This window comes from Triticum urartu, chromosome 5A (genome assembly GCF_056163025.1).
Source record: "Triticum urartu cultivar PI428250 chromosome 5A, HENAU_Tu73, whole genome shotgun sequence".
NCBI classification, from domain to species: Eukaryota; Viridiplantae; Streptophyta; class Magnoliopsida; order Poales; family Poaceae; genus Triticum; species Triticum urartu.
Genome location: NC_141877.1, coordinates 14,532,010 through 14,552,472, shown reverse-complemented (window position 1 = coordinate 14,552,472; position 20,463 = coordinate 14,532,010). Strand labels below are relative to the sequence as shown.

Genomic DNA, 20,463 nt, shown 5'->3' with positions numbered 1-20,463 from the left:
GCATAGTTTCTGAAATTTAGAAATACTTAAGGCAGGCAGTTCAAAAGACAATAGCCAAATTGTGCACTGACTAGTTGCCACTGGCATAAAAGTAACCCCTCATCCTGGTGCTCTGGAACCTCTTCCTTTTAGACCCTACTGTTGCTCCCTCTATTGTAGTTGCAGTCCTAGGTGCCATGTAGAGCCTTCCACCTCTCCTGCTGGCTGCATTGCTTGAACCTGAAGCTCTTGTGGCAGCCTGGGAAGGAGTAGTAGAAGCATCACTGGTGATGCTTGCCATTCTAGAAGCAGCATTTGTTCTTCTTGGCCTTGTAGAAGCAGCAGGCTGGGCAGGACCAGTAGAAGCAGCAGTTGATTTTCTTCCCCTGGTAGATGTAGCAGGCTGGGAATGACCAGTAGCAGTTGATTTTCTTCCCCTGGTAGATGTAGCAGGCTGGGAATGACCAGTAGCAGTTGATTTTCTTCCCCTGGTAGATGTAGTTGGCTGGGAATGACCAGTAGCAGTTGTTCTTCTAACCCTAGTAGATGCAGTAGGTGGTGCACTGGTTGCAGGCTGTGCAGTAGCAGTAGAACTTCCCCCAGCTCCATGGTAGTGAGTTCTGGTTGTCTAAGAAAGCACACATCATAGCCCAACAATTAGGATGAATCAAATGATTAAAACAATGACAACAGTGTGCATATTCCATACCTTGTGCTTGTCCTTTCTTACCTGAAGATGAGGCTTCAGGGGCTGAGGGCAGTAGGTGTACCTATGTTTCTGCATATTGCAGTTGCTGCAGGTGATAGTTGCCATCCTTGATGTATCCTTCTTTGTTGGGACCTCAAATTGCCCCTTCCTCCTAGCTGTTTGCTTCCTGCCCTTCTTCTCTTTGAACACTGGTGGATCTATGTCAACAGTTGGTGTCCTAGGCCAACAGTCAGGCCCTGCTACAGGGTAGATGATGTGCTTGTATGTTTCCTTATACAATGGTTTTTTGAAGAACTCATGCACATAGTCTTCTGGCTATCCCTTCACTCTTGTAATGACAGAAACTGCATGGTTACATGGCCAACCACATAGGTCCCATTTCTTGCAGTCACAGGTCCACTTATCAAGGTTCACACAGTAGGTAGACTCCCCACTAGTGACTTGCCAAATACCAGGACCTGCCATGTATGCAGTGCATTGCCTTGAGTACTTCTTTGACTCCTCCAACTTCTCCATATAAGTGGGTGTTATCTCCCACTTACTCTTCTCTATCTTCTCTCTAACTGCTTGGTACTTAACCATCAACTTAGTTCTGAATCCATCTACACATCTCCTTATTGGCTTGTTCCTCACATCTAGTATCATCTTGTTAAATACTTCACTAAGATTGTTGACTACTAGGTCTGTCTTACATGTGTGATCCATAGCATGCCTTGCCCAAGTCTCTTTAGGGATATCACAAAGCCACTTCCAAGCATCTTTATCCTCCTTTCTCAGTTCATTCATTGCAACCTCAAAACCATTCTTGGTGTATGAATATGCAGCATTGTCCATATGCTTCTTCAACTCCTCACTTCTGAAGCCAGCTGACTGGAAATTTGCATAGATATGTCTAAGACAATATCTTTGAGGTGAGTGTGGGAACACAGCTTGAATTGCATTCAACAGCCCCTGTTTAAGTCATTATATAGATTATTAATCATATAACTTCATAATTGCAGCAAGTATTACAAATTATTAATCATATTACTTCACAATGGCAGCAAGTATAACAAATTATTATTTCTAGAAATTGCTTATTCAATTGTGAAATGAAAAATATACCTTCTGTCTATCAGAGATGATTGTGTATGTGCCCCACTTGTTCCCCTCTCCAATGCAAGCTCTTAATTGGCTAAGAAACCAAGTCCAACTTTCCTTGTCCTCCTTATCAACAATACCAATAGCAATAGGGAATATGTTGTTATTCCCATCCCTACCAGTGGCTGCAAGTATCTGTTGCCCAGTAGAAAGCTTGATAAAGCAACCATCTAAACCTGTATTAAAGCATTGGGCAGTGAAATCAGTGCATTATTAAGTACAAGATATGGGCAATGAATTGGAGTAATTTGGAATACATATAATACCTATAAAGGGCCTACACCCATTCAAGAAACCTTCTTTTGAAGCATTCAGACAGTAGAACATGTAGTGGAACCTAGGATTTGGGCTAGGATGGAGCTCAAGCTCTCTGGTAGTCACAATGCATCTGCTCCCAGGGTTGGTATCAAGCACAGCTTGAAGATAATCCCTAAACCTTGTGTATTGTCCCTTCATGTCACCTTCCACCACTTCAATGGCCAATGACCTTGCCCTGTAGGCCTTGGTCTTTGGCACTTCCAGCCCATACTTAGTCTTTGTTCTTTTTAAAATTGCATCAACACCAGCCCTTGGATTATCTCTCAGTTGCTGCTCACATATTCTGGCCATCCAGTCAACTGTCACTTTGGTTTTTTCTCCATGTGCACCACAAGTGTGCAACAACTGCATCTTCTTGATGCAGAATGTCTTCTCATGAGCAATTGTGGATGCAGTCATGAAAAAAGGACACCCATTGTCCCTTTCTGTGCAATGCACAATGATCCTATCCTTGCAGTTCCTATGGTACTGGAAATTTCTAAGGATTCTGATATGAAAATTCCTAAGTGCTCTTCTAAACTGATACACATCAGTGAAGCACATACTCAAGCAAAGTTGGTCATGAGCATCTGGCTTGCTCTCATCATACCAGATCCTAGTCCTGGCCCTCTTGGCTTGACTCTTCCTTCCACAAGGGAGTGGTAGACCTGACTCATCATCTGAATCACTAATGCCATAGTCCCCAGGGAAACAAGCAGAATCATCAGATGGAATGAAATCAGGAATTACCTCAATGTCAGCTTCATGGTGTGATCTTGTAGTGGGGCCTGCTTTGCCTACTTTCTTGAATGTTTGAGGAAGAGGTGTCTCAGGTTCTGTGTCTGAGTCCTCTGCCTTTGGACACATCTCTTCCACTTCAGTGTCTCCTTCAAAGTGATGCATAGGATCCTCTCTCTGTTTCCTTTTCTGCTTCAGCTTCTCAATGATTTCATCTTCCTCCTCATTACCTATGTCATGCTCTTCCTCCTCAATGATTTCATCTTCCTTCTCAATGATTTCATCTTCCTCCTCACAGCAGTTCAAATCAACAAACACTTCATCATCAGAGGGGCAAACATCTTCCTGTACTTTCTCTTTACCCTTTGCTTTCTTCAAATTCATGCGCTGTTGTGTTAATATATGCAGACTCTTGACCTGGCTCTACAACAGCAATAGGCACAGCATACAGCTCTTCAACTATGTCTTCAACAGCAATAGGGAACAATACTCCTGCCTCATCTATAGAAATAATGTTGGAATCCCCCACATTACTTATAGGCACTTGTTCCTCCACAATATTTGACCTGTTAAACTCTCCTGGATTAGGCTCATTAGCCTTAATTACAGTTATGTTGAGCACCTTCTGCTCAGCATAATAGTCTAGCATCTCTTACACACTATCTTCACTGTCAATAACTTGCATTCCTGCTGCCCCCTTTCCTTCTTCTTTCATATAGAACATGTAGTCAGCTTCAGTATATCCCTCTTCAGTCTCTAGCAGTGCTAACATGTTCATAAAAGTAATTTCTGACAAAGAAATGGTCCTCTCCAAGTTGTCTCTCCCTTGAAAATGGTACCTTATTTCCCATATCTCATCATCCAAACTACATAAAATTGAGGAGAATTAGTGCTTGATTGATTCTGTTTTAATAATGTAACATGTTATTCAGACAAGATATTCAGACAAGATATTAGCACTATCTTCACTGTCAATAAGGAGTAAACAAAGCATTCATGCATAAAACTATAAACCCAGAGCTATATTTCCTACTGAAACATGTTATACAGAAAAGATATTAACTATATCACCTACAACACTTGAGTAAACAAACAATAATCTTCAGTAAACAAAGCCCTAAAATCAAACTGCCCTAAAATCTCCTAAAATCTAACAACCCTAAAATTTCCTAAAATCTAACAGCCCTACTGTAACATGATAGGTTTATATGCAATCTAACAACCCTAAAATTTCCAGTGAATCCAATGAAGAGAGGGGTGGAGGGGGAAGAAATCTTACCACACGCCGCCGAACCCTGAAGCCCACTGATGGCCTTCTCCAACGCCTGAAGCCCTGATCTTGCGTGCTAGGGCCGTCGCCGCACGGCGCTCAATGTCCCACTCCGGTGGCGAGGGAGGCGAAGGGGATCGCTCCGGTGAAGGAGCCCGCTGTGTCGGCAAGCTACTGCTGCCGAACCAGTTGTCCACCTCCGAGAACCCATCGCCATCGCCTCCAGTCCCTCCGCCGCCTGCTGACTCGCCGCCGCCGCCGCCATCGCAGGACAGAGAGAGTGACGGGGAAAGAGGGGAGAATGGGCCAAGCAGTCAGAGCCGCGAGCGCTTTGACCACGCGCGTGCCCTAACGGCCGTCAACCCACTCGCCGTCTGGCCTCGCCCACGTGGCACCTGACGGGTGGGCCAGCCTAGTCAGAAATCGTGTTAACTGCGGCAAACCGGTCATTTGTTTTTATTGAGAAAATTTACAAGTAAAGTGGTGGATTTTTGGGACGCGCAACAAATGTGGTGGCAATTGGATGCTTCAACTTCAGATGTGGTGGTTTTTTGCAATTCACTCGATCGATGGAGATCCATCGAAGACCAATAACGACCGAATCTCGGAGACACAACTCCACACGCCCTCTACCGACGCTAGATGCATCATCCAGACGGGGCCTAGGCGGGAGTACCTTATTCCATCATCAGAGAGTCGTCGCTGTCACGCCTTCGTGACTAGGACGCAAACCCGAATTGATCTCAAAGAAATGCCTAAAGACGGAACAACAACCCTCCTGCCAGTAAGGGCCGGGCCGGGGTCCACCGCATCTCCATGGCCGCAAGGCCACCTGAGACGAGGCGAACCGGCATCGGCGTCGGTGGTAGGTCAATAAACCCTAATCTCCTGTGGACTCCCTGCAAGACACGAAGGGGTACGCACACTCCACCTGACACAGTTTGTTTGCTTGTAAATTATATTCAATCTATAGTAAGACAATGATTTTAAGATTTTTCTCATCATGCATTTTCACAAGATATTCACAGATGTAAAATAGAGTCATTTCTCGTAGATTTAAACTAGAGAATGATGTGTACATCCTCACAAAAAAAAGCGAGACAATGATGTGTGCAGTAATCATCCTTTTTAAGCTAATAATGTTTCCAGCAAAATACAAGATGATGCTAGCAATTTTTTTTAGAAAAATGGCGTTGGTTTTAGCCAAAAAAATGTCGATGGAAACAGAAATTTGTGTGGGTTTCAGCATCTGGCCACCATATTTGTAGCACTCGCCAGCATCCATGGATACCGCCCCCCCCCCCCCCCCCCCCCCCCGCACCACCATCATGCTGTCGCTGCCTGCCTGCGTTGCCACCCCCACGCACCCCAGCAACGCCGCCGCAAACTGACCTCGTTCTCATCGGATCAAACTGACCTTGATGGAAACTGAATCTCTGTTTGTTACAGATTCTACTTTTCTTTCGAAAACAAAAACCTGAGGCAAGAGCTGGAATCCATGTATACATCTCAAGTACACACCGAGCCTAGGGAGCTCCTAATTGGCACATTCAGTGCCGGTTGGGAGAAAGGACGCCCGCATGCCATCCCTCATGGGCCGGCCCACCAGGAGGCATTACCTTTGGTTCGCTGGTTCCCTTAAAACATCCGGTTCACTTGGTTGTGGGCTGACCTGTCATGGTTGACCGGTCCATCATTGGCCGGTTCACCTTAATTTTTTGAATTTTTAAAAATATTAATTCTGAAAAAGTTTAACAATTTTTTTAAAAGTTAAAGTTCATCACATTTCGAAAAAGTTCACAAATTTGAAAAAAAAATCATCAAATTGAAAAAAAGTTCATCAATTTTTAATTAAAGTTCACAAATCTTAAAAAAAGTTCAATAAATTTTTTAAATCACCGGATTATGAAAAGCAAATCCATGGATTTGAAAGAAGTTCATGGATCTTGATAAAAAAGTTCACGCATTTTGGAAAAAATACAAAAAAATGAAAAAGAAAGAAAAAAAAAAGAAGAAATGAGAAAGAAGAAAGAAGAAAGAAATAAAAAATGTAACTAATTACTTAGGGCCGAGTTGTCTGGTTAGCTACCGAAGCTAAAGCTAACACTAAACGAGGAGGGTTGGGTTCGAATCACATCCCACGCCACTTTGTGCATGTTAAAACAAAAAAGGGGCAAAACAGGCTGGCCTAGCGGGAAGGTTGTGTGTGTGCGCGCGCCCGTTTGCGAAAACTGAAGTAACGGGTGCTTAAGGCGGTGTAAATGGGCCGAGCCTAGTTCAATGGAAATATGATAGGCGGGAATTGGTATGAGGTGGTGGGCCTTAAGTGCAACTCCAACAACTTTCCTATCTCTAAAATAATTGTTGTTTATGAGAAGTTGGGCCAAAAATCCTTGGGAGCTCCTATACGATGCGCTTTGCGTCCGACTGGGGCGCGCCGCACAGGGACAGCCTCCCGATTGGGCCGGCCCGTTATCGCGCGGGAAACTGTCCAAAAATAAAAAAAATCAAGCGATGGATCGAACCCTGCACCTCACGTTGTTAAGCGCACGTCCCTCGCTAGACGAGCTGACAACCTACACCGCCTAGTTAGGAAACGCGGGTTATAAGAACGATCAACGGCTTCCTGTTTACAGAGCAGCCACTTCGAGAGGAGTTAAAATCCTCTCTTGGGATCTCCAAGGAAGCGTTTTCAGAGGGCTATCTACTGCTATTGGAAGAATAACCAGCGGCACCTTTGCTCATATTGTGGAGCGTGTGCGCGGCAAAATTAGTGGTTGGTCAGAAAGAAACTTAGCTTGTGCAGGGCGGGAGGTGCTGTTGAAGTCCATTGCCCAAGCAATACCAACTTATAGCATGAGTTGTTTCTTGCTGACAAAGAATGTATGTAAGAAAGTTACTTCACCCATGGCTAAATATTGGTGGGGCAGCTCGATTGACAGGCGATCCCTCCACTGGCTTTCGTGGAAGAAACTAACCGAGCCAAAGATTAAAGGAGGGATGGGCTTCAAGGATTCTGAACTGTTTAATCTCGTCATGCTCGGCAAGCAAGGCTGGAGGCTGTTGACACATCCCAACAGTTTATGTGCGCGTGTACTAAAAGGAAAGTATTACCCAAACACTGATTTTCTGCATGCCGCGGTTCCCACCCGAGCTTCCTCAACCTGGAGAGCGATCGTGGCAGGTAGAAAAGCTCTGGACACCGGACTAATTCATAGGATTGGAGATGGTTCCTCTATATCCATATGAACTGATCAGTGGATTCCCAACACAATAAGTCTGAAACCCATGGGCCGGATTGGTTCTGCACCTTTGGAAAGGGTCTTAGATTTGATTGACGACTACACAGGAAATTGGAACGTGGACTTGGTCCGTCAAAACTTCCTTCTCCCGGACGCGGAGGCAATTTTGAATATCCCTCTGAACCTGGCCGGGGGTGAAGATACTTTGGCGTGGGCCTTGGAAAAATCAGGTCAGTATACTGTTAAATCGGCGTATCGCTCTCTAATGACTCGCACCGAGCTTAGCACTCTACCCAGGCTAAGTCGTTTTGGACTGCAGCCAAGGATCGGCTTGACCTGAATCTACCCAGGCTAAGTCCACATACTTGGGCACGTGACATCTTGCTAGATCAGCAATTTTCTTCTGACGACAGATGCAAGATCATCACCATTATGCACTCCATTTGGTCATCTCGTAACAGATGGACTCATGACAAAGAAGGGTACGATCCGGTCGCAACCATCAAATGGGTCCACGAGACTCTTTCACTCCTTGAGCTGCCGGCAAGATGTTCGAGAACCACCGTAACAGACTCGTGGCGTCCACCAGACGCGGGTTGGATCATCATCAACACCGATGGTTCAGTACTACCAGATGCCCTCTCCGCAGGAGCAGGTGGAGTAGCTCGCTCGCACCTCGCGTTCCTGGGAACATGGTGTAAACCATTGCCAGGAGTTTCAGATTCTTTTGTCTCTGAGCTGTTGGCGTTTCGGGAGGGAGTGATTTTTGCTCAGCTCCGATGTTATTCACATGTGATTATACAGTTCAGCATGTGAGCAGGGAGTTAAATTATCCGGCTCATAAGTGTGCGCAATGCGCGTGTTCACTAGATGGGACGGAGAGCTGGCTAGTTTAGAGCCCGGATTTCCTTTCCAGCTGCCTACGGGCAGATTGTAATAGGTTATTACTTCGCTGAATAAAGTTCTCCTTTTCGTTGCAAAAAAAAACGGCTTCCTGTTTACTGTAGAACCGGTCTTTTTCCAAGTATCTATTTCTTTTTTCTTTTCCTTATTTGTTTTGTTTGATTTTATTTCCGTTTCTTTTTTCTTTTCAAGTTTATTTTTTCATTTCAAACAAATCTAGAGCTTTTAATATTTTTTCATTTTTTTAGAAAATTATAATTTTGCCAAATTTCATTCATAAATCAAAACACATAAACAGATTTTCGTAAATTGTACAGGTATTTTGAAAAATGTTTATGTATTTTCATATTGCTCAGAATGTCAAAATGGAAACATTTATTGAAAAGCACAAAGAAATTATTTCAAACCAACAATTTTCAAAATTTCGAACATTTTCAGCAAAGATGAACAAAATTTGGAATTTTACAAATTGTTCGAAAACATGAACAAAAAATTAAAACCAAAAACACCGGTTTTTTTATTTTGTGAACATAATTTTTGAGAACGGGAATATTTTTAATTTTTCAAATAAATTTTGAAAGTGCAAATATTATTGGATGCTCTCTGAACATTTTTTCAATTTCTGATTTTTTGTGAACATAATTTTTGAGAACAGGAATATTTTAAAATTTTCAAACAAATTTTGAAAGTGCAAACATTATTGGAAGATCTCTGAACATTTTTAATTTCTAATTTTTTTTAAAAAGGAATATTTTTTCGAATTTGTAAACAAATGTCACAAGTGGAAGCAATATTTGAAATTGTGAATAACATTTTGGAACAGCGAACATTTTTTGAAATTCGTGAAATTTTTTGAAAGCACCAACATTTTTTAGAAATAGGATATTTTTTTTCAAATTGCAAACATTATCTTGGAAAACATGAACATTTTTTGAAATTTATAAAAAAAATTAGAAAACGCAAAACATTTTTTCAAAATCTGAAATTTCATCTTTATGGATATTTTTCAAACATAATTTTTTAAAAAAAAATTGGAGAAAATTTTATAAAACACAAACATTTTTCAAATTTGTGAATATTTTTTTGAAAACATGGTTTTTTTAAAACCCCAAAAAATATTTTGAAATTTTTGAACGGTTTTAAATCTTAAACATTTTTAAAATTTGCACATTTTGAAAAAAGAAACAGGAAAAGGAAAGAAACAGAAAAGGTAAAAACGAGAACAAAAAAAGAAACATAAAAAAACCTAAAAAGAACTAAATGAAAACCAGCCACAAAAAACCGGAGAAAACTATAGCTACGCTAACCGCTAACGGGCTGGACTAGATCGCATCGCTCGCTCCTGAATCCTGTGCGAACCCTCGACAGCTTGACGCAACGTGCGTCATATCGGATTTTCCAAAATTCTTTACAAAAGTTCATGTAAAGTGGTCATGTCTTTAGAGGATGCTGAAAAATTGAACCCTTTTTCCCCGCAGGTTTACGGGAAGATCCAGTAAAGTTTTAGCGGGGTATTAACCACCCGAAAATTCACCACCGCCCCATCGGAACGCCACCGCCACACCTTCTCTGGCCCGCACCGCCCGCCGCCATGCTGCCGCGCGACCGCCAGTTGCCGCGTCGCTTCGCGCCGCCTTCGCCAGTGCCCACTGCACCACCCGTGATCACACGTGTCACTGACTGGCGGGTCCTACGCAAATTTCTATATTTTTAAAATTAAATATACAATAAGAATGGATTTAGGGGAAGAAGTTTACGGGAACTGACAAAAGTTGCTCTCGGCAAACTTCCCCTAAATCTTACGGTCATCCCATAAACTTAGTCTTACTAAAAAAATCAGGGAGCTGTTGGAGTTGCTCTAATTGCCTATTGTGCGAGTACTATATGTTCGATTGTCTACAAGACGTACAGGTTAACAGTTAAACAAAAATCAGAATTACCCTTTCTAATTTTGGGGAGGGATGTACTGAAGCGAAAGTGATAACTTATATGCTTATAAGTATTTCCTTCTTTATCACTACAAGTCTCTTGAACCTCTATTATGATATGAAGAGAAGTAGAGCTCCATACATGGTAGGATGAACGATGGATTCCAACAATTTGACCCAAGAGATGGATAGTTGGAGGAAAACAACAACATGGAGCATATAGCTAGATAAAGCGAATTTCCAGCACCCGTGTTTGCTCATCTTTTGGCTTCCTCCAATATTCCAGAATGTTCGGTAGACTGTTTCGCATTTGTGAATCACAAGTCTTGAATACAATCTTGCTTGGAGTATCTATACAATAGACGTTGATGAACTTCTCACCCTTCTTCATGCAGTTGAAATCCCTTACCCATTTCATGTTTTAACCATTCTTCGCAAGTGGAATGAAGTATGGTCAGTAGGATGGTCACATGATTTTGCACTTATTGCAGTGTACGTATTGACAAGATAAAACAGTTTCTGGATGAGCAACTCCATAGTAATGCCATGCTTTGGTAACACAAATATAATATGGTGTGTGGAATATTTCATCCTTTTGTAAGACATTTTTTGAGGGGGTTTGGATATTTTTTTGAGTATGTACCGTCCTTCGATCATCTAAAAAGAACTCTTAAACATCCATTTACCTTTTGAATTTGGATGTCAAGGGTCATGAGTTCAAATATGCTTTCTTCTAAATTAGTTTCATTTTACGGATATCCTAGAATATCAGAGGTGGACAAGAGAATAAAGTAGTAAGCATATGTCTTTTTAGGCATTTTCACCAAGATATTCGTATAATTAAAATAGTCATTTCTTGCAGATTTAAATTAGACAATGGCGTTACAGTAATTGGTCTTTTCAAGCTAACGATGTTTTTCTATCCCAACTATAGTCGTCCCAGGCAGGATATGTTGCATGAGTTCCAGAAACAGATTGTTCTTTGTCTGTAGGGCTGTGTTGCAATATTTTGTTTAAACTCCGAAACTGTGGGGATTTGCACTTGTTGGATCTAAACCCTTCAGTTCAATTTGCTCCCTTAGACATGAATGATGGTATTTACCATTCTTAAGAAGTTGCTCCCCACTACTTTCTATTCTCTCATCATGCACACTATCCACATCAGCGATGTGCCACGTCATTATTCAGTTTCCAAAAGCAGCTAATCAATCTTCCACCTTAGCAAATCTGCCACCTCTGGAAAAAGAATCTTTTTAACGAAATAATCTTGTGATTTTAATCTCTTTCCCCGGATGCCTCCTCGCCTCACCCACCCAGCAGCCCATCGTCTCTACTCCCACGTAATGATTACATCTGTTGTCGTTTCCTCTGCTCCTACCATCGCCTCCCCCATTAGTCCATCTTTATCCCCTGCCTCGGCAGTTTATCGGGTGGAACCACGACATGAACGCCCTGACTCAGCCCACTAGCAAATGTCCCCGCGACTCCTTTCTCCAGATTTCCTATTCCTGTCCCTACCGCCGCGGATCAGCGTTGTTCCACCATGATCTCTTCATTGGTGTGTTACTCTTTGATTCATTCATCGCCTGGTGTTCAGTTTCATCATTCTCCATTGTTGATGTTCCCTTGGGTTGAAATCAAGCTGTGTTGTACAGTTGTACATTACGGAGTTGCTCCACATGGCTATGTAATATTCTACAGTTGTGTGGCCTTCAGGGAGAGACTTCTTCTATCATTTGTTTGGAAATTTTCTTTACCGGATCATTCACTGGTTTACAGAATAGTGTGTTCCACCACAGTCCAGCTACTCGGCTATTTTATTCGACAATAGAGTATTGTGATCGAAAGTCGCGAGGTTTTTCCCTCAGATGATGTTGATGTTTCTGTTGATGCCATACGTGTTAGCCGGGATCCATCTCCGGCCCTCCGCCGCCTCCCCACCCCTCTCTGGACCAGCTTGCCGTACAACGTGAAGACCAAGATTCTTCTATACCGAGGCTTCGATGCAGTAATTTTGCAAATAGAAGCAGGTGAGAAGGATCTGTAGTCCTGTTTTTCTCAGATCTTAGATTGGATGTCAGCTGTCACAATTCCACCACAACAACACAGAGTGTAGGTCTGACTTCAATGCTCAGACACCATACTGATTTCGTCCGGACAAGTCTGATTTCTGCTATGAAAAATTGCTAGGTGTTTCTTAATCGTGGCTTGCATTTGGTTGTCCTGTATTTTACTCTGGAGTAGTAGCGTGTTGTTCATCTAAATTGGCATTACTCAAGATTGCATCAGTTACGTCCTTTCTTGGTTATGCTACATTTGTCAGTTCCTTCTCCCATGTCATAATTAATCAAGCCTTTTGTTGTACACAGTGGTACGCATGCATATATTCTCCTCATGTTGTCCTTGGTAAGCACTATGAATTGCGCTGATTAAATAATGCACGGAGATGGCTTATGAATCATTGCAAAGCATACACACTCATGAAATCAGTTTACTAGCCATGGGATTTACATTTCAGATGTCTCTGACAGAAGTACAGTTAATGAAGGTACGTCAAATTTATATGATTCTTCTATTTTCCATATCTCATTTGCACTCTGGTGATTAAAATTTCTTTCTATTCATTCTCTTAATAGTTTCTTGATACTGGCATCGACTTTAGACGTACTTGGCTCATCAATTTGTTTCATCACATTTGATATTGCTAATACAAATGTGCAACTTCGTCTTTTGTATTTTCAGGGCCACTAGCATTGCATATTTATGTCTACATCAAGTGTTTGCCACAATGGAAACCTCTGAGACAGGATGTGTACTTTTGCAAGACCACATGTGTGTAGGTACTTGCATCAAAACTGCACAGGCACTTATTTGGTCGCTCATATCTATAAATGGAAATGAATTAGCCAGTTCAGATTCCAAACATGTTTCCTTTTTCTCTCTACTCTGATGTATCATTTCATCTGAAGGCGTTCGTTTATAAATTGGCTTGATCTCATTTATGTATTAGATAAGATATTAATCGTATATGTTCATCCATCTTGGGGACAATCAAAAGTTCATGTCCCATTTCTAATGTTTCTTTGGCTTGCTATTCAGGCTACATTGAAGGTTTTGGCAAAGCCATCAGTTGATTACTGGGTGATTGGAAATCCAAATTGCCGTGCTATGAAATCTCGGTGTGTCTTCTTGAATTTTTTCATAGGATTGATAGTCTATTTTAGGGATGTCACCGACTAAAGCTATGAATTATACCACATGTTTGCTTCATCAAGGTATTTAGGAGAAAGGAGTTGGAAGACTTTGCCTCCATCATTTCTATAACTGGTTACAACAAGCATCTTTTGCCAAGTGACTTTAAATTATGCAAATGTACAATATTTTGGGTCAAGACACCCATAAATATGACACTGAGAGTTTTTATGAACTGTTTAGGTATTATATATTCTTCCCTAAAAAGGTATTATATATTCTAATTTTATTCTCTATAATTTATAACTATAAATTCCTGCAGCAACGCACGGGGGATTATCTAGTTTATAGAAGTGACCACGACCACAACAATCTATATATGTAGGCATGCAGGCGGACGCGTTGGCGTCGTCCACATCCATCTTATTAGAGTAGCATGTTAACTAACACAGACCAAATTAGTTTCTCTCGGCTGCATGCTAGTATATGCGGACCATGGAACGTGTCCGCCTGCATGACTAAATCTGGCCCACCTGAAGAATACCCGATTTGAATGACCTGTAAAAATAACATCATATTGACACACCATAATAGCCCAACTGCACTAGGAATCATGGAACGAAGTACGCAGCCTAAACTGTCAAGTCATTGCCCACCCATATGAGTGATGTTTAAAGTCCCACTTGAAGCATGTGGTTTGAGGCTCACGAGGTAGTTGTCCGGGTCCATCAGGGATCGAACCCCAGGTTAGACACCCCGTATGTCTCATTAAGCAGAATATGCTTTCGGTCGTCAACTTTGAAGCTCCACGACTTTAGCCTTCAGTGAAAACAACAATATTTGCATTTGTATAACTGAATGCGGACCTTGTTGTTTAACCACATGGTACATCGCAAGCCACTCTCATCATGCATACTTACTTGTGCAAGTAAAAGGGTGAGATATGAGACACATTTACATTACGGCAATCTGTTTAGCAAATATCTATATAACATTTTTAATCATACTCCCTAGCTTAAAGTAGTTTTCTTTTCTACCCATAAGGTCTCTCGAACTTTCAATTGATGACTCCCACGTGTGGGAGACAACACAAAACGCAATCACATTAGTGAACAAAAAAGCGCATTCAACTCTTCAAAATTCACCATTTGTACTAACTTAATCACACCATACATACAACCTAATCCAAATGTTCCATCTGCCGACGACCAATTCTAAAGCTTGTAGACATGTAAATACGCCTGTTATGTCTATATGAGCGTAGGATTACACCACCAATCTGCAGATCAAGACACCGGCAATCCCGATATTTGAACTGCCGAGTAAATACCATATGTGCAGCAAGCATTCCGTGGCATGTGGTTGCATCTTCTATCTAAAGGTTTGAAATGCCACGTAAGAATAACCTTTCAGCTACGAACACTGGCCCCTCATCTCTTGTTTTTCTCCAATATTTCGAATACTCGGTTGATTGATTTGGTATCTGCGAATAAGTCTTGAACAAGCTAGATCTGAACAGGGGTATTTATAAGTTGGGCATCATGGAATTCCTTCTGTTCCTCATGTGATTGACACTGAACTCTTCATTTCATGAAAGGTTCAGTCTATTTTTCCCTTCTTGTTTTGTAAGAGGAAACGAAACATGGAAATAGAATGATCACATGATTCTGCAGCGTATACTCTTGCATGATAAAAGAGATGATAAGACAGTTCTTTAATGACTTGATCAATACTTATCACACACTTAGCTAAAACAAATGCATATGCCCACACCCAGGGCGTCGCCAGACCCGGGGCTGCAAGGGCCGTGGCTTCTTTGACTGTAGCTACAGTGGCTACTACATATACACTGTTGGCCCGGGCGTAGGAGGAACCTGACTACGGCACTGCCCACACCCACGTCTGTGAATACTTGAGTGCCGCTCCATCATGTGAGATAGATCCCCTTGTTGACACACGTCAAAACTTGTTATTTTGGGCAACACCGAAACTTGCTATGTTTCTTTTAGAAGAACCGAAACTTGTTATGTGTGGCATGTGCGGTGCTCGTCAGAACGGCCCAATTATGTTTTGATTTCCCTTGCGAATGCAGGCCATTTCCGCCAGATCTATTTCCGGCCAGTTGTGAGATGTAGTACTGTTGCTGTGGCGCAAGTTTTTCTCTTTGTAGTTTTTATTGGGGTTTTCATTGTTTGCAGTGGTGTTTTGGTTTTGTTTTTATCTTCGGTTTTCTTCACTTCGTTTTTTTAGTTTTACTGGTTTTCTTTGGGTTTTCTTTTCTGTTTTTCAACACATGTCTATATTTTCTGTATACATCTAGAACATTTATACACATTTAACATTGTTCAGATATATGTTTTGATGTCTATTTTTTTTCATACATATTGTGCATTTTTGGCATACATATAAAAGATTTTTTGTGCACACTCAAAACTTTTTCCCCCAAAAAAATGATTTTTTTCTTCAAATATACGTATTTTGGATGCGTGCTAAACATTTTTTTTCAAATACATGTTGACACATTTATTTGAATGATACAATTTTTTTCTTAAACTATGCAAAACCTTTTTTTTTACATTGTATAAACATTCTTTTCAAAGCCACAAACATATCCATGGGGGGTGCTCCGCACCAGAAAGTTTGCGATTAGGAGGCTTGTGGTTGACAACAATGGCTAATCTCTTCTGATGCCTTGTCCATGTAAATATTTTTAACATGTACTTTGCTTTCTTGTTCTAAGTGAATGTGCAATGCTCATGCCAACCATTAGAATATTTTTGTGGCATCAAGCTAATGAACTTCCTTCATCTTATATTATATGAGAAATTCCTAATAAATAAGTTTCCTCTAGCCAAGGTGAAAGATTTTTTCTTGGTACCATTCAGCAAGCGCACTTTTTATCCAAGCTAACATGGAACTTTCTGCTCCTGTGTATCTTCATGTTTCTTTGCTTAATTTTTTCATGAACGTCAATTCTGCTAGCTAAGTATTTCATCTCTTAATTAGGTACCTATCAATATTTACAAGCTACATCAGATGAGACAAGGGGGGAACCCTAGAAGTTTTGAAAGAGAACGTAATATGACGGAGTTTTAACTCACGAGAATCTAGAGAGAAGAGTATTACTGCTGTTCTTCTCTGGTAGAGACACTTTTTTCATGCATACTTACAATTTAAACTGAGATATTTTCTAAATGGATCCCGACACACCTATTCTGTGGAGATCTTTATTTTCTTATTTGGGCGGTAAAAGGGAATATTTTTAAGTTATATGCTTACATCTATTTCCTTCTTTATCGGTATGGTCTCTCGAACCTTTATTGATCTGATATGAAGAGAAGTAGAGCTCCATACATGGTAGGATCTACAATGGATTCCAACAATTTGATCAAGAGCTGGATAATTGGACGAAAGCAACATGAAGTATAGCTAGATAAGGAGCATTCTCAGCACTAGTGTTTGCTCATTTTTTGGCTTCCTCCAATATTCCAAACGGTTCGATAGACTGATTTCACACTTGCTAATCGCAAGTCTTGAATACAATCTTGTTGGGACTATTTATACAATGGACGTCGACGAATTTTTCACCCTTCTTCATGCAGTTGACATCCCTTACCGTACCCATTTCATGCAGTTTTAACCATTTTTTTTGCAAGTGGAAATGAATACGAGCGATAGGATGGTCACATGATTTTGCACTTGCAGTGTGTGTATTCACATGATAAAACAGTTTCTGGATGACTTACTCCATACTCATGTCATGCTTTGGTAACACAAAAACAACATAGCATGTGGAATATTTCGTCCTTCTGTAAGATGCCGTTTAGATAAAAAAAATAGGGGGTTTGGGTAATTTTTGAGTATGTGCATCTTGCAGCAAGATGGAGAGCCCAGGCGTGCCATCTTTCTATCATCTAAAAAAGTTAACTCTTCAACACACCCAGTTACCTTTTGAATTTGGATGTCAAGGGTCATGAGTTCGGATATGCTCTCTTCTAAATTACATTCAGTATATGAATATCCTAGAATATCAGAGGCGGACAAGAGACCATAGTAAGCATTTGTCCTTTTATGCATTTTCACTAAGATATTCATGGATATTAAAATATAGTTATTTCTCGCATATTTAAATTAGGCAATGGTGTGTACACCCTCGCAATTAAAGGAGACATCGATGTGTGCAGTAATCGTTCTTTTTAAGAGCATCTCCAACAGCTGCGCAACATGTGGTGCGCTAAAAAAGCATTTGCAGCGCGCTGTTCGCGAGTTTTTGGATGGTGAGGAGCGCTTGCTCCAGCGGCCGTTGCAAATTATAGCGCGCGCGAGCCGGTCCAGCAGGCGCTGCAAAAAAAACTGCGCTATGCATACAAAAGAAATAAAGACAGATAAAAAAAGTGATACATAGATTAAAAAAATGTGATACATAAATAAAAAGCGATACATAGATAAAAAATGATACATAGATAGTTCATCTAGCATGGATAGATAGTTCAGGTAAAAAAACGATACTAGAAACTACTCCTAGTCGTTGTCCTCCTCCTCGCTTGTGTCGTCCGACGTATAAGCCACGCGTCTTCCCACTTCTCATCGTCGCTACAGAAGAATGATGCCGCTCCCAGATCGCACTACGATATCGCCAGTGCCTTCCGATGACGCCTGTCCGCCCGTTCCATGCGCCGCCATGCTCTCCTCTCCGCCCAGAAGGCATTCTCGTTGGCGACGTCCTCCGGGTGGCGCTGGCACCACTCCGCCATGGCTCGCTCGTCTGCCTCGGCGATGATGAGGCGGCGCTGCCGCCGACGATGTTCCTGATGGTCAGCATCAGTTATTAGCCACGGCGGAGGGGCGACAGCCTGCGCCTGCTCGCACGTCCAAACGTCCTGAAAGTTCATCTGTTGGCGAGGCCTCTGGAGGCGCCACACCGCCGCGTCGTACGGGGACGGCTGGCGCGGGGGCCAACGGCCGACAAAGCCACCGAAATCTCCTTCTCCGAAACTCCCGACGGGGCGGGACTAGCGGCAACCTCCATGGCCTTTTTGTTCTTGTGCTTCTTCTTCTTGTTCTGGGTCGCAGCACCCGGGGAGTCAGGGGACCGATGCGGGGGAGAGAACCGCTCCGGCCGGGGGTCCCCCCGCCTCCGTTCGGGATCGACATCACGAGGTGTACAGCGGCCGTCCCAATGAGCGATGTCGTAGGCACGGGACACACGGGCCTCATTAGCCCGTCGCTCGCCATGCTCGGACGAAGCCCCGCGAGGCGCGCCGGAGTCACTCGAACCCGACCCACGGTGACGCCAATCACCCTCCAAGGGCCGGGTGGCAGAATCGCGAGCGGCCGGCACCCGAGGAGCCGGGACGTCTCGGTCCCGACCCACCGGCGGCGGGCGAGCCACCAGCTCCGCCGAAGGGAGTCTTCGCGGTCCAGGTCATCCCGCCTCCGTCGCTCCTCCTCGCGGCGCCGAGCATCGCTCGGAGAGCCTGAGAGCGAGAGCCGCGGGTCTCTAGTCGGGTCCCTAGGGGGCGGCGGTCGGTGCAGTGAGGTCCCCGCATAGGTCTCCGACAAGCGCGCCGGACAGCCGGCCTCCCCGGGTCGAGGCAAGACAAGGCACCCGAACCCGCGGCGGGGCGAGATGAGGAGCTAGCGGGCAGGGGCCGCTTCGGCCGCCCTGGCCATCCCCTTCCTCGCGAGCCATCAAGGCTTCCAGGTACGAGCGCGGATGAGAGCGATCAGTGGAGCAGGAGGGAGAGTCGAGCAGAGGAGGCGGGATCAGGGGCGAAGAACACGGCGGCGGCGCGATAGGGGAACGGTGCAGCAAACGCGAAACCCTACCCCATTGGCAACTTCCCCACGGGTCGCAGGCCACCCCGTGCGCGGGTCGGATCCGCCCTGTTGGATCCAAATCCAACGGGCGGGATCAGCATGGGCCAGGCCCCGAGCGCGGTTGACAGAGTCCACCACCTCATGGGCCCGCCGAGCGGCCTCAGCCACCTCATGGGCCAAGAAGCCCCCCAGCCCATTCGCGTGCGGCCCACGAGGGTGCTAGCCGGCCCAGCCACGGCATAGGCGTCAGACGGCCCACGCAACCGCGCCGCCCGCTCGGGGCCCGACCATGGCACGCGCGCTGCCGGCAAGGCAGGCAGCTGTCGGGCAGCCACACCGGGTCCGGCGCTGGCAGCACCCGCGCGCAGCGCATCAACGGCCAAGGCACCGGGTGCTACCGCGGGGGATGATCCGGGCAGCGCGGCAGGCCAAGCCATGGCGGAGGCGAGACGGACCGCATCGACCAGACGACGCGGCGACGACGGGCCACACAGGCTGTCCCGACGCGACGACGACCTGCCACGCCGACGACCAGGGCGCGCCGCCGCCCAGAAGTCTCCCTATTGCGGCGGCGCAAGCATCACCGGGAGCTTGACCGGACCCTCCCCTTCAACCTCCTCAGCCAAACCGGCCCACGACGCCGACGAGCGCGCGATGCAGAGGGTCGGCCCGCGACCCCCGGCGGCGGCCAGCTCCGGCGCATCCCCAGCAGCCATCCCAACGCCCATGTCAGCGGCGGCCAGGGAGGAGCCGCAAGCAGGAGCCGGCGGCGCGCTCAGATGGCCACAACGGTCGCCAGAGCTAGTCCGTACACAATCCGAATCCGTTGCATGTTTTTACCCAAGCTAACATGGAGCTTTCTGCTCCTGTGTATCTTCATGTTTTTTTGCTTAATTTTCATGAACCTCAAATCTGCTAGCTAAGTGTTTCAACCCTTAGCTACCTATATCATCATTTACAAGCTAATCCCTCCGTTCCGAATTACTTGTCGTAGGTATGGATGTATCTAGATGTATTTTAGTTTTAGATACATCCATTTCTGCGACGAGTAATTTGGAACGAGGGAGTACATCACATGAGACAAGGGGGGAACTGTAGAAGATGATAGAGAACGTACTATGACGGAGTTTTAATTTTTAACTCATGAGAATCTAGAGAGAAGAGTATTACTGCTGTTCTTCTCTGGCTATGTATTAACTTATGTATGCAAAGCAGCCACAATGTGTTTGGCTTTCCCATATTTTG

At 43.9% G+C, this 20,463-nt stretch overlaps 1 pseudogene; it reads right to left on the bottom strand.

Annotated features, from left to right (window-relative positions):
* Positions 1–17,851: 17,851 nt before the first annotated feature.
* On the bottom strand, positions 17,852–20,399 carry LOC147967493 (uncharacterized; annotated as a pseudogene).
* Between the last annotated feature and the right edge of the window lie 64 nt (positions 20,400–20,463).